This window comes from Lepus europaeus, chromosome 19 (assembly GCF_033115175.1).
Source record: "Lepus europaeus isolate LE1 chromosome 19, mLepTim1.pri, whole genome shotgun sequence".
NCBI classification, from domain to species: Eukaryota; Metazoa; Chordata; class Mammalia; order Lagomorpha; family Leporidae; genus Lepus; species Lepus europaeus.
This window is the reverse complement of record NC_084845.1, coordinates 36650173-36665743: the sequence shown is the minus strand read 5'-3', so window position 1 is coordinate 36665743 and position 15571 is coordinate 36650173.

Here is a 15571-nt window from a genome sequence, read left to right as displayed (position 1 = left end):
GCTGGGTGCAGTTCATTCAGGGTGACAGAGAAGGTGAAGTGGGCGCCAATGGGGGGATGGGGTGAAGGTTGCACAGGAACTCTTAACTACGTCACAATTTTTGTTTTGTAAGCTTAAGACCATTCTAGATAAAATGTCAAAAAAGAAACTGAAATTATAATGGGGCCAACATTGTGGCCTAACAGGTAAAGCCATCACCTCCAGTGCCAGCATCCCATATGGGCACTGGTTCAAGTCCTGGCTGCTCCACTTCAGATCCAGCTCTCTGCTATGGCTTGGGAAAGCAGTAGAAGATGGCCCAAGTCCTTGGGCCCCTGAACCCGCATGGAAGATCTGGAAGAATCTCCTGGCTTCTGGCTTCTGTCTGGCACAGTCCTGGCTGTTGTAGCCGTTTGGGGAGTGAGCCAGTGGCTGTGTGTGTCTCCTTCTCTCTCTGTAACTCTGCCTTTCAAATAAGTACATAAGAAATTGAATTTACAGTGTAAAACCTTCCGAATAAGGAAACTCTAGGCGCAGATGATTTTTCTGTGAAGTCTTCTCAGCATTTAAGATCCTTTACACAAATCGTACTAGAAAACAGAGGAGGAATAAACACTTCCACATCACTTCACTAGGCCAGCAGCATTGTCCAGATACCCACAAAAGCAGATAAAAACAAGAAAACTACAGACTAGTACCTCTGATGAGTGTAGACACAAGAGTCCTCTCCATCTAGATATTAGCAAAGGGAATCCAGAAAGGTCAGCGAATCACAGCCAAATGCAGCTTATCCCAGGAATGCAAAGCCGGTTGAACACTTGGATAGCCATCGCTGTAATCTTTCCTGTTAGCAGAGTAAGGAAGAAAAACCACATGGTTCTATCAACTGATACAGAAAAAAACACCACCATTCAGAGACAGTTCATCTTTGGCCACGGTAAAAACTCTCAGCCAACCGAGACTGCAAAGGAAATTTCTAAGCCTGAGAGGGCACCCACAAACACGGCTGACTTCAGATGCAACCGCGAAACATGTTTGTTCTCATCTACGACTGGGGGCAAGGAGACGATGCTCATCCACATCACTCCAATGCAAGCTCTCCCTGGGGTCCTAGCCCAGGTAAAAAGGCCAAGATCAGGGCAAGCACAGAGTTGGGAAAGGAAGGAGTAAAACCATCTCCATGCACAGATAACATGTATACATAGAAAGTCCCAAAGGAATCTGTTAAAAAAATTGGAACTATTAACTGAGTTTAATAAGGGTAGGAGATTTAAGGTTAATATATCAAATAATGTTTCTGTCAAAATACATATTTATTTACTTTCATTTTACTTGAAAGGCAGGCAGAGATATTTTCCATCAGCTGGTTCACTCCCCTATATGCTCGCAACAGCCAGGGTTGGGTTCTGCCAAAGCCAGAAGCCTGGAACTCAGTTGGAGTCTCCCACATGGGTGACAGAGACCTGAGCCATCATCTACTGCCTCCCAGGGTGCACAATAGCAGGAATCTGGATCGGAAGTGGAGCAGCAGGGAATTCTAACCAAGCACTTTGACATGGGATGCCAGCGTTCCAAGTGCTGTCTTTGTTCTATGCCAAATGTCTGTCCGGAGATGAGCCATTGAAAACTGAACCATTGACATATCATATACAACAGCTCCAAAAAAAGAAGGCAGCTACATAGATACAAATCTAACAGACATGTGCAGGATCTGTATACAGAAAACTACCAATGATGAAAGAAATTTAAAAACCTAGATAATTAAAGAGAGACATTGCACATATGGATTGGAGATTCAGCATAGCTAGGACACTAACTCTCTCCCCAGTTGACACAGTTAACCCAGTCCCGGTTAACATCTCAGCAGAGGGGTGAGGGTTTGGCCTAGTGGTGGAGATGTCAGTTGGGATGCCCACATTCCAAAGCAGGGGCCTGGGTTCAATACCCAACCCTGGATCCTGACGCCAGCTTCCTGTTAACACAGACACGGCGAGGCCACAGTGATGCCTCAGGTGATTGGGTCCCTGCCACTCTATGATTGCAAGACTTCCCGTAAAGCAGCAGTAATCCAGAAGTCATGGTGTCAGCCTAAGGATCAGGACGAGGAGGGCAGTGATAAATCCAGCAAATGCAGCCCACTGATGTATTTGGAATATAGAGTTACAGAGAGAGGTAGAGGCAGAGAGAGAGAGAGAGAGAGGTCTTCCATCCACTGGTTATATCCCAAACAGCCACAACGGCCAGAGCTAAGCCAATCCAAAGCCAGGAGCCAGGAGTTTCTTCCGGTTCTCCAACATGGGTGCAGGGGCCCAAGGACTTGGGCCATCTTCCACTGCTTTCCCAGGTGCACAGGCAGAGAGTTGAATCAGAAGTGGAGCAGCAGGGACTCGAACCAGTGCCCAAATGGGATGCCAGCACTGTAGACGGGGGCTTTAACCTGCTGTGCCACAGCACCAACACCCCCCCACAAACTGATTTTTGACAAAGATGCAAAGGCAACTCAATGGAGAAAGCAGTTCCTTTTGCCAAAGAAAGGAAGGAAGAAAAATAATAAATAAATAAAAAAAAAATAAGAAAAGAAAGAAGAGAAGGAGGGAGGGAAAAAGATAAAGAAAGAAAGAACAATGATATATACATTATACAAAAAAAAGTAGCTCAAAATGGACCACAAGTCAGAACACAAACTATAAAACATTTAGAAGTACACCTAGGAGAAAACTTTTGTGACCTTGAGTTAGGAAGAGAGTTATCATACTTTATACTAAAAGGACGCTCTCTAAGATTAAAAAAAAAAATTGACAATTTGGACTTCATTAAAATTTAAAAGCTTTTGCTCTGTAAAAGATACTATGAAGCAAGTAAGACAAAGAATAAAATGGGAGAAAATACTTAACATTACATAACTACGTGTGTCCAGAATCTATAAAGGAGTCTCAAAACCCAACAAGAAGAAAACAAAACCATTATTAGGAAGTAGGCAAACTATTTGCACCCTCCTCACACCCAGGAAAGCCGTTGCAAACGTGACCAGAGGGTCCAGCTCATTAGTGATTAGGGACATGCAAGTTAAAACCACCAAGTGCTACTGAATACTCCGTTTAGAACGGCTGAAAGATAAGTCTTCAACCAATATCCTGGGGGGAACATTCATAGCCTCTCAGCCTCTCTATTTCCTCTCCTGGAAACCACCTAAGTTTTCTCCAGGGGGTGAATGAGTAAAGCAACATCCATAGATGGTGCCCCACTCACCAGGGGAAAGGAACACAGAGCCCCCAGTCACCCTACTGGCCCCTCCCAGTCAACTGCAGACTCTGTGCTGTGTTATTCCATTCCTATGAAAATACCAGAGCTCCCTTTCCAGGGATAAGGGTAGAGCCAAGGTTCCCCTGCAAAGATGCAAGACGAGGGAATTTCTGGGGATGTCAGGGACTCTCCTGTGTCTTGATTGTGTTAAAACCCATAGAAGCCACCCACACTGGTGTCTGTTTTAGCGTATGTAAATTTTCTGGGGCCTAAGCCCCTTGGTCCAGTTGTCTTCCTGCCACGTGATATTGGTTGCAAAGGCTAAGGGCACCTGCTGGCCCACCACGACTCTGCTTTCCAGAGTACAGGGCACAGCTCTTCCATTTCTCCCCCAGGACCAACTTCTTTCTTTAATGGAGAGTGTATTCCTAATGGCAAATACCTCGCTTTCTCGTTTCCCATGTTCTGGGGAGAAGGGTAATTAATGCAGGCCCCAGAATGCTGTGCTTCGTCCATCCTGCCCCGTGGTCGTGAGCATTGGCTCACGGCTGCTGCCTGTTCCTCAGCCTCCCCCCCACCCCGCTCCTTCCCAGTCAGTCTCCAGTGATGGCAAATTGTGCTTCCCTCCTGTGATGAGAAGCTTGAAGTGTGGCGGCAGCAAGGTTGGTGAGGGTTGGGAACACATGGTTTAGGCAACAGGCATCCAACAGGGTCTACTGCAAGGAAGTGCTGGGAGTCTGTCGCCTCTCGAAGCGCTGACCACTGTTCTGTATCCCCAGCTCCTAGGTCGCTGCCCGGAGCTGAGCCGTGATCAGACGCTCAACCTGTCAACCAGCCAGTCCATAGGATGACTAGACTCTGGGCTATGGGAAGGCACACAATTGTGTTTGTTTTGTTCACTGCTGAAGCCCCAGGGCCAGGCAAAGCGCCTAGCATGCTGGTGACACTCAAATATATATTTCTTAGCCAAATGCATACATTTCTGGAGCACCTGCCAAGGCCGGGTCCTGCGTGGAAGTCTGAAATTATGGCCACGAAGAAGCCAGGCCAATCAGCTCTGAGTCCCTGGAGATGTTGAGACACACAAATAATCTTCCCGAGGAGCCGGCATCTCACGACCGCTCTCCAGAACGGAGAACACGTGCCCGAGCACGCAAGGGCAAACCAGGCCACTTTCCTCGGCATTGGTCTGCCCTTTCTTATTGCCATCTGCTCCCTTCAGGATGTTGCTCTGGGGGAAAAAAAAAAAGAACCAGAAGAAACCAAATAAAATTAAAAATGCTGCCAGATGTTCCCAGCAGCGGGGACGTTTTGGGTGGAAAGTCCCCAGGCCCAGGGAGGCATTGCTTTGTGCACAGAAGGTGGGACATCAGGAAGGAACAGGGAAAAAGCCTGTGTTTCTGGAGCTGTTCTCGGAGAGCAAGGGCTCAAAGCCCCCCGAGCAGAGGTCATGGCGTCACTCATCAAAGTGGCACACTGGTGGCCAGTCTGGCTTAGATGGCACCACGGCCCCGCCCACATCTCCACGTGGGTGCCTTGAGGGCTGGAGCTGTGGCTGGGGAGTATCCTGGCCTGGCTGTGTGCTGCACCCAGGAGCAGCTGTCCAGGCGACGTCCCCACCAGGAGGTCTGAAGGGCACATCCAAGCCTCCGCCTCTGACATGCAGCCCTCCTCATCCTTCCGCCATTCCCCTACATGCTGCTGCTGGAGCATCCAATGTCCCCAACCCTGTCATCAGGATGAACTCCATCCACCTAGTGGGAAACTGCTGTTATCCCAAACTCCTCTGTCTTCCCCCTCTCCTACACACAGGGAATCACCCCTTTGTAGCTTAGGGATGGCCCTGGAACCTGCCTGCCTCCTCACCCCACAGTCAGCACCTGGTCTGGATGTTCCCATCTCTCACCCAAACCACCTAACAGCCTCCCAGCTTGTCCAGTAGCTCTGACTGCCCCCCCATCACACACACACACACACACTCCAGTCCTCCACACTGATCTGGTCACTCATGTGCATCAACAACTTCTTTGCTGCTTCCTTCTTGATCTGGGGTCATGGCCCTCCTTCTCTGCCCCACCACGCCCTTGACCTCTCCCATGCTTAGTCCTGCAAGAGTGTAGGTGGAATGACCTCATGATTGCCCACATGCCCTGGCCTGCGCCCCTGGCGATCCAGCACCATGGCTGCCCCATGTCCTGTGTCCTGTGCCCTGTGTCCTGTGTCCTGTGTCCTGTGTCAGTCTCTTTCCAGTGCCTCTCTGCTTCCCAGGCAAACCCCTTCCAGCCAAGGCAGCTGCATCCTGCATCTTCCTCGCATGCATTCATTGCTAACCCCATTCTCTGGCTCCTATTACTTGTTCCTGGTGCCCAAATCCCACTCATTTTATATACTCCATCCTCCAGGCAGCCTTCCACGATAGCTCCTGTACTTTCTGGTTTTTCTAGAATGTGAGCTCCCTGTAGACAGTTCTCTTCTCTGTCTGATTTACTGCTCCATACCACTGCTTACAACAATGGGTATTTTGTTGTTGAGCCAAGGGAAGAGAAGTAATAGAGGAAGGATGGAAGGAAGCAATGGAGGGAGGAGGATGGGAGGGAAGGAGGCAGGAAGTGAGGCAGGAGGGAAGGCCATTTTCCCAGCACTGAGACCTTGTTGTATCTTAGCCTTTGATTCTCTTTGTTTATGCATTTGTCTTATCTACATCAAACAAGAAGTCAGCACAGGGAAGAAAATTGCTATGAAGAGGCAGAAGGAGACTTCCTGTGCATACACCAGTTCAACGAATAGTTACTGCACATGGCTTCACAGTGCTGGCACCATGTTCAGTGATAACTGGGGCCACACACCTGGTCCCTGCCAGTGACCCAGAGTGTTGGGACAAGGGGAGAAGCAGAGTGGACATGCAGCCAGTGTGCACTGGTAGAGTTGCATTGATTAGGAGAATCAGTTAAGTCCATACTCCTTTTTATTTCTTTATTCGAGAGGCAGAGAGAGACAGAGAGAGTTTCCATTCTCTGGACCACTCCTCAAATACCTGCAACAGCCGGGGCTGGGCTTGGCCGAAGCCAGAAGATGAGAGCACAGTCTGGGTCTCCCGTGTGGGTGGCATGGACCCAGTACTGGAGCCACCACCTGCTGCCTCCCAGGGTGTGCGTTAACAGGAAGCAGGAAGCAGGAGCAGAGCTGGGACTCAAACCCAGGCACCTGGGGGTGGGATGTGGGATGTAGGCATACAGCAGGCCACACAAGCACCTCCATACTCATTTTTAAATAGCTGCCATATGGGGACCCACAGTCTCTGCAGTCTCAGCTGCCTTGGGCCATCTTCTGAGAGTCTCCAATCCTCACAAAGCCCAGAACTGAAGAGTTAATACCCAGCAGCGTGGTATCCTGGTGCTGCACCACCGCCCCCAACATTCCTTCTGGTCCCATGATGCTCCCACCACTCAGCTCATTAGATCACCTTTGCAGAGCTGGGACATAAGGGTGGGTTTAGCAAGGGTGGGACTGGCCCCCTTTGCTGAATGGACCCTCTGCCCGAACTACAGGAGGGGGATGATGGAGAAACTCCGCCTCTAGAGAGTCACTCTAAAGAAGTGGTGGCCCAGCCACCACCAGGAAGCCTGGAACAAAGTCTAAGGAAGCCGGGAAGCCTTGGCCCACTCAAAGGAAGGAGCCAAGCCCTGGGCCTCCCCAATCCAGTTCTCAGTGCGGCCTTGAACTCTGTTCTCAGCTGGTCACACGCCAGCTGCCTGCATCAGAATTCAGCTGGCTTTCACTTGGAGCCGAGTGTCTTGGACATGTTTATGTCTTGGTGAAGTCACCTCACCTGTGCGTTCTTGCTTTCCAGATGGAGAGATTTAAAAAAAAAAAAAAAAAAGACATTTGGAAAAGGCCAGACTTCGAGAGCTTTAATTTGCCTTTTTACATCCGTGCACACGTCCTGCCTGTGAGATTGTACTGTGGGGTTGCAAATGGTTACCATCGGAGGAACCCAGGCAAAAATGCGTAAGTGATGCCCAGGAATCATTTCTGACACATGCGTGTGGAGCTGCAAGTATCACTGTGTACTTACACCCCATGTGGGATCTGTCCCTAATGTGTCGTCTAAAGCGAAGTGATGCTATAACTAGTACTGAAACAGTATTTTTATACTTTGCGTTTCTGTGTGGGCACAAACTGATGAGGTCTTTACTAATTATATACTGAATTGATCTTCTGTATATAAAGAGAATTGGAAATGAAAAAAAAAAAACAACCTGGTGTTAAAATGGAAATGGCATAGAAAATTAATTAATTTGAAAAAAAAATTATGTAGGATCTCTGTCTTTAATGTGCTGTACATTGCTATTTAATGCTATAATTAGTAATCCAATGGTAGTTTTTTCACTTTGTGTTGCTATATGGGCAAAATGTTGAAATCTTTACCTAATATATACTAAACTGATCTTCTGTATACAAAGAGAATTGAAAATGAATCTTTACATGAATGGAAGGGGAAAGGGAGTGGGAAGGGGGAGGGTTGCGGGCGGGAGGGAAGTTATGGGAGGGGGGAAGCCATTGTAACCCATGGGCTATACTTTGGAAATTTATATTCATTAAATAAAAGTTAAAAAAAAAAGAAAGAAAAAAAAAAGAATGGTTTTACTAAAAAGCAAAACAAAACTCACATTCAGAAGCCCATCTCAGACTGGGGGCTGCCTGGAGGTCGGCAGGGTCCTGTGTGAACGGGCAGCAGGCCGGTGGGAGTGTGGACAGAAGGAAGCCTCTGGCACTTAACGAGCATCCTGCCATGCAGGCTTCAGAAACCCAGCCTCCGCCTCAGCCACTCTGGCTCCTCCAGGGGAGACCTCCCTGGCCCCTCCGGGCTGCAAGGATCCAGGTGTTTCTGCCTGCCCCAAACCCCTTCCAGCCCGCCACAGCAAGCTGCCGCTTCTGTGAACTACCTCCATCCCCATGCTACACTCTGCTACAGCTGCCGCCAGGCCCCCCGCCTTACTTGGCAGGCCAAGGAGTAGACATACACATCAGCTCTGGCTAACCACAGTGTTGATCCCCACAGGCGATAACCACTGCCCCAGAACCGGCCTCGTGACCACAGCCAGGCCATTCAAAGCCCAGGGTGGATCTGCTGTTCCCTAGAACTTGGGAAGAAGTGCTCTTTCTTTCCACATCGCTGAGTTAGAAGATGCTAAGTCTAGAGCTGGATGAGGCGAGCTCCCTCTCCCTGCACTACAAAGTGAGTGTCTCCCAGTGGTAGGAGAGGATGTTGAGGCCAATATGGAGAGAATCCAAGATATGAGAGAGCCAGAGAAAGAGGTAGAGAGACAGAAGGAGACAGCAGCTTCCCCGGGGCCCCTGGAGACAACACTATCTTGGCATGACACCACACATCCCTGGGTCTGAGCCCGCTTCAGATGGTTTTTTCTGTCACAGCTGAAGTCTCCATGAAGTGCACCTGTGAACTTGGAGTGTTGTCCTCTGCCCACAGCCCTGGCCGGCTGGACCCAGAGGAAAGCCCCCCAATTCCTTCCTCAAGAGCCTGGTGCTGCAAACAGGGCTGAGCCTCTAACAGCGATAAGGCATCTGTCTGGTGGATGACGAATGGAATGTGGTGGCAGAAGGGCCACGCCGGGCCAGGATGCAACAGCCACCTCCCCCTTATGTGTCAATCCTGAGCTGAGATTCTTGCAGCCCCTCTGCTGAGCCAGCTGGGTTCTTCCATAAGATTAATACTGCTTACACGAGCTATTAGTCTCCACGTAGGAAGAGAGGAGGCTGGCAGAGAAGATGTGATGTAAACAAGTCCATCTCTATCTCAGGGCACAAGTGACTGCTCTGCACACTCAGGTCGGGGAGAGTCTGTGAAGTCCCTAGTAGGTGCCGAGGAACATCCTTTGCACCGTGGGAATGAGGGAGAGATGCGCAAGATGGGGTCTGGGCTCTAGGAACTTGTGCTGTTAGGAAAAATGAGGACCAGTACGGGGGGTGGTGCAGCGAGGGTAAGAGTAGGGCTCTGGAATCAGAATGTTTGGGTTCAAAACCACAGCTTGGCCCAACCCAAGAGCGTTCAGGAGCCAGAAGTAGACGTTGGCTGCATTTCTTCATGAAGCAACTTTCAGTGTCTGTGATTTGTGCCTTGGTTGTCTTCCCCAGTGAAGTGAAGACAGCACCAGTACCTCCCTCAGGGGCATCGTGAGGGTTGAATCAGCACTGGCAGATGGTACGTGCTTGGTCAACGGTGTTGGCATTTTTATCATCAGCAGCAGCATTGTCATCACTATCACTGTTGTCAATTACTGCCATTATTATCAACACTACAGCAAGGACGTCGAAATAAATCCTGAGGGGAATCAGAGTTATGTTGGAATAAAAAGGAAAGAGCTTAATTAGGGGCTCCCAAGAGGCTTTCTGGAGGAGGTGACATTTGGGCTGGCCCTTGAAGTAGAGACAGGGGTAAGGGGAACAACGTTCTCAGAGCGCCAAGGTCAAAAGGCATTGAGAACCAGAAGCAGACTCATGTCTGCTGTTCCATCTGCCCAGGCTTCAGTGTGGACCATCTTGCAGGAGCAAGGGAGGTGCCTGAGCATCTCAGGGCCTTCTCCATGAGCCACATTCCTGCACGAGAACTTGGCCTTGCTGCTAGAGCTACAGCTCGGTCCTGCGGGCTGGAAGAAGCCACGTCTTTGCAGCCTCCTGAGGCAGGCAGCCTCCTATTTCCATCTCTGATCATAGTTGACGAATTAGTCTGTGCTCTTCTAATACTTTGATTGTGTATGCCTGTTAAGAGTTGTTCAGGCAATTTGAGCATGTTGGGGTGAAAGAAGAGTGGATGGGCACCTTTGGGAGTGAGGACTTTCTCTTCCTGTCCTATTGTAGGTAACAAGAAAGGATAAAAAGGAGATGGACAAGGACAGAGAGCTATGAACTACAACAAAATAATTACAATAATGATGGCACATGACTATGCTCCCCACGCACGGGGCTTGGCCTATGGTAGTGATAAATAAATAAATTGCCTAAGCCTACTCTTGTCTCACTTACCACCGGGTTACAGCCCCCCTGACTAGGGATGGGATCCACAAAGGCTGGTCTGTGGGCCATGGGAGGCAGAGAGGAGCCCAGGAATGCACACAAAAACCTTGTGGATCTCGAGCTTACCCTTCTAGCTGGTTTCCCTTTCTTGGACCTCAGGAGAGCCCACAAAGAGGTTCCACTTGTTCACCTGGTTCTAGAAGCATGTGGAAGGCAATTTTTATCAAAGGAAGTCTTAGGAATGGCTATCGGCGCCCCCTCACTCAAGCACGTTTGAGAATACAGATGGCTCAAAAGGTACCTGTGGGTCTCACCTGCCCAAACTCAGTTCCCTGTGTTCCGGCAATGACCACTTAAGTGTCCTCAGAAGGACGTATTTCCCAGTCCTCACCACTGTAGCCAAAGTGTGACAGACATCCGTGTCCACGCATTGCAAAGTGCTTGTTCAACACAGGTCTAGCCCAACTCCGCGTGCCAGCCCCCTGGCCACAGTCATCTGTCCCGAGGTGACGAGCTAGTGTCGATGGGTTGAACAAGGAGAGGTGACACCTGAAATTTTGATGGAACAATTGGGTCTAGAAACTTTCTCCGCAGATACAGCCCATGGATCCCATAGCCAAGTTGGGACCACACAGGGCGAGTTTCAGCTTGGAGCCGAGACACAGGGAGCAAGCATCTGAGTGGCTGAAGCCAGCCGTGCCTGAGGCCAGCCGGCCCTGAGAAGCCACCACCTTCTCTTCTGTTTAAACTCATTTAATTTGGGTTTGCTGTCACTCTAGACACAAATGGGGCAGCAGGAAGACCAGCTCTTGTGTCCAAGAAAACCCTGTCAGGAACCCCAGGTGATTAAAGAGGCTTTGTGTCTGGGAACCTGCCAGCTTTTCTGCTTACCCAGCCAACATTTATTGAGCCCTGGAAAGAATTCTCCAAATCGACAAGGTGATGGATGCAATGGTTACCAGGTTGGTTGGGGACGGGTCTCCAGCAAGGTGCATGGTGAGACCTGAGCATGAGCAGGGGTCCAACAAGGCAAGGACGCATCCCCAGGCATGGGCTCTGGCTTCTGCCACTCACAAGCTGTAGGGTGCTCTTTGCTAGGCACCTTGAACTCTCTGGCCTCAGATCTTCTGCCTTTAAAGTGGGGATGTTAATATCTGCTAACACTGCCTCATTGTGTCAAAACAACCATAAGTGCTTTGGATTATTAAAAGCAATATATATTTGGACAAGAGAAGAATCATTATATAAATTGACATCAGGCATCAACTTCTGAGTGAGACAGAGGAGCAGATACCAGATTTATTCCTACACCTTAAATGAGAAAATCAGAAAAAAGAAGGCACAACTTAGACACCCCTGTTCATAAAAGCATTATTTACAATAGCTGAGACATAGAAGCAACCAAAACTCCATCAATGGAGGACGGATAAGCAAAACATGGAATATCCTTGCACTGGGATATCAGTGAGCCCTGGAAAGGAAGGAAATTCTGACACATGCGACAGCATAGAGAACCCTGAGAACACTGGGCTACGTGAAGTAAGGCAGTCACAAAAAGACAATTACTGCAGGATTCCACATACAGGTTGTAGGGTGGTGGAATTCACAGACAGAAGGTACAAGGAGGAAGTGGGGAGATGTTAGCTGGGGGGCCCAGAGTGCACAGCTAACAAGATGAAAAGCACTATGGAGATGGAGGACGATGGTGCTGGCTCAAGACCATGGGTCTGTTTAACACCACTGAACTGCACACTTAAAAATGGGTAAGGTAGGGGCTGATGCTGTGCTGCAGCGGGTTATCTGTGACGCCAGCATCCTATATGGGCACTGGTTCACGTCCTGGCTATGTCACTTCCAATCCAGCTCCCTGCTAACGGCCTAGGAAAGCAGCAGAAGATGGCCCAAGTGTTTGAGCCTCTGCCACACATGTGAGAAACCCAGATGAAGCTCCTGCCTTTGGCTGGCCCAGTGCTGGCTGTTGCAGCCATCTGGAGAGTGAACCAGCGGATGGAAGATCTCTCTCTCTCTCTCTCTCTCTCTCTCTCCCCATCTCCAACTGTGACTTTCAGAATACATAAATTAAAAAAAAATGGTTAAGATGGCAAAATTTCAGAGGAGTGAGAGAAAGATCTTCACACACACACATGGAGAGAGACAGAGAGAGAGCGAGCGAGCGAGAGCAAGCAAGCTCTGGAGAGTCCCCTTTTGTATCTGGCAGAATAATAATGAACAGAGACTCTCCAAGGCTGGGGAAAGAACCTGGGGAAATGAGCAGACAGAGCATTCCTGGAGTTCCGGTAGCACTTGCAATAGTTCCCTCTGCCATCAGTCAGGATGAGAAACCTCCTAATACCTAGCCATCAGGTAGAGGACTCCGCAAGATACTGCATCAGTAATTGGGCCAAATTAGCTCTATCCTAAAATTGATCTTTTTCTCTTTTTTATTATTGACTTATTTGAAAGTCAGAGTTACACAGAGAGAGGAGAGGCAGAGAGAGAGAGAGAGAGGGAGGGAGGGAGAGAGAGAGAGAGAGATCTTCCATCTGCTGGTTCACTCCCCAGTTGGCTGCAATGGATGGAGCTGTGCCAATCTGAAGCCAGGAGCCAGGAGCTTCCTCCAGGTCTCCCACACAGGTGCAGGGGCCCAGGGGCTTGTGCCATATCTACTGCTTTCCCAGGCCATAGCAGAGAACTGGATAGGAAGTGAAGCAACCAGGACTTGAACTGGCACGCATATGGGATGCTGGCACTGCAGGTGGTGGCTTAACCCATTACACCATAGCGTTAGCCCAAAACTTGATCTTTTTCAGCCTAATAAAGTTTAAATAAAGTCTTGAAAGACTGAACTCTTTTCAATTAACTAAGTCTCAACACAAAGCTTAAAAGCATTTGAAGGGGCTGGCGCCGTGGCTTAACAGGCTAATCCTCCGCCTTGCAGCGCTGGCACACGGGGTTCTAGTCCCGGTTGGGGCACCGGATTCTATCCCGGTTGCCCCTCTTCCGGGCTAGCTCTCTGCTGTGGCCTAGGAAGGCAGTAGAGGATGGCCCAAGTCCTTGGGCCCTGCACCAGCATGGGAGACCAGGAGAAGCACCTGGCTCCTGGCTTTGGATCAGCACAATGCACCGGCTGCAGCGGCCATTGGAGGGTGAACCAACGGCAAAAAGGAAGAGCTTTCTCTCTGTCTCTCTCTCTCTCTCACTATCCACTCTGCCTGTCAAAAAAAAAAAGCATTTGAAGGAATAAAAAAAAATCCACCTGATAACATGATAAAATTCACGATGTCTGACATTCACTGAAAATATACTAGACATACAAAGAATCAGGAAAATGCAGCCTATAACAAAAAGAAAAATCAACCAATAGAAACAGATCCAGAAATAACACTGATGACGTAGATGAGAGATAGGGTCATTAGAACAGCTTTTTTTAAAAAAAAAAAAAAAAGATTTATGTTTTATTTGAGAGTCAGAGTCATAGACAGAGAGGTCTTCCATCCACTAGCTCACTCCCCAAATCACAGCAATGGCTGGATCTGGGCTGATCTAAAGCTAGGAACCAAGAGCTTCTTCCAGGTCCCGCACATGGGTGCAGGGGCCCAAGCACTTGGGCCATCTCCTACTGCTATCCCAGGCCATTAACAGGAAGCTGGATGGGAAATGGAGCTGCTGGGACACAAACAAGCACCAAGGCACATGCTGGTGCTGCAGGCAGAGGTTTAGCCTACTATGCCACAGCACCAGCCCCAAGAACAGCTGTTATAAGTATACTCAAAATAGTCAAGAAAATAGAAGGAAGCAGGAGTACATTTAAAAAAAAAAAAAAAAACACAGACAGGACTATGCTGGCGCCGTAGCTAATCCTCCCCCTGCTGTGCCGGCACCCTGGGTTCTAGTCCCGGTCGGGGCACCGATCCTGTCCCGGTTGCCCCTTTTCCAGTCCAGCTCTCTGCTGTGGCCCGGGAGTGCAGTGGAGGATGGCCCAAGTGCTTGGGCCCTGCACCCACATGGGAGACCAGGAGAAGCACCTGGCTCCTGGCTTCGGATCAGCGCGATGCGCCGGCTGCAGCGGCCATTGGAGGGTGAACCAACGGCAAAGGAAGACCTTTCTCTCTGTCTCTCTCTCTCTCTCTCTCACTGTCCACTCTGCCTGTCAAAATTTTCCTTTTAAAAAAAAGGAGTAAGAGACTCAAACTGAACTTACAGAGAGGAAAACCCACAGACAGAAAGGATTAAAGTTGGCAGGAATCAGAGAGACAGGACGCGTCCTAGCGTAGGGTACTTTACAAAGGTGCAGAGAAAGTGACCTGTTTGGCCATGGAAGGTGGAGCTGTCAGCAGAGCCACAGCTGCATGCAGTCCCACAGGCCCGTCAGGCCGTAGTCTGGACAACCATACCCAGCCCAGTCAGAGTGAGTGTGGGTGAAGGAGAGAAGGAACAGCATAAAGCACCATGGCTAGGGCTTCCGGAAAGCCCCATGGACTGAACATGGCTCCAGCGCTGCCCGAGAACACTTCCACCTGCGTCCAGGAAGGAGCAGAAACCCTACCAGCTAACTGTCCCCTCCGTCCCCTCCTCCCCTCCTCCTCCGTCACACTGTTTCTTTCTGCCCCTTGCTCTTCCATCGCCCACGTGTTAGGTTCACAGCCACTAAAGGCAACTTCATACACCTGTCCTCTGACCTGCAGTCGTGCGTTAACCACGAGGGTGGGGGTTCCACATAGAGGCCCCTGGCGAGATTTAAATGCTGAGTCGACATATCCAGGCACTGCTTTGATGTGGACTTCTCCCTCTAATAAGAATATGGGTTAAAGAAAAAAAAAAAGCAACTACGTACCCAAGTCTTTGACCTGCCGTGGTCCCTGAGCAGCAGCACCTGGAGGTTGCTCCGAGTCTGTCCCTTCACGTGCACCCAGAAGGTGGCTTCATGCTGAGGATGCTCAGCCTGGGAGGCCCGCGCATGCTTCAGAACCCCGAGGACAGAAGCAACATAAAGACAGTCGTTTCTCTCTGAAACAGCAATTTGTATTTTTATATCTTTCATGCACAGTCTAATACCCAAATCAATAGGCCAATGGAGATTCACCCAGTGTAAATTTAATAAGGAAATAGTAAAAAAAAATTTAAAATTGGAGGAAGCTAGAGATAGCACCTGCAGATGTTAGATGTTGGCTGGTGGGGGTGGGGTGAAGTCAGATCTGGCTTTTTTCCCAGGTGTAAGGAAACAGAAGCCAAACCTGAGTTGATTATAATCACGTCAAGTGGGAGCCTCTGGCCCCTCCTACCCTTGCCCCAATCACTACAACAAGTTTTATCT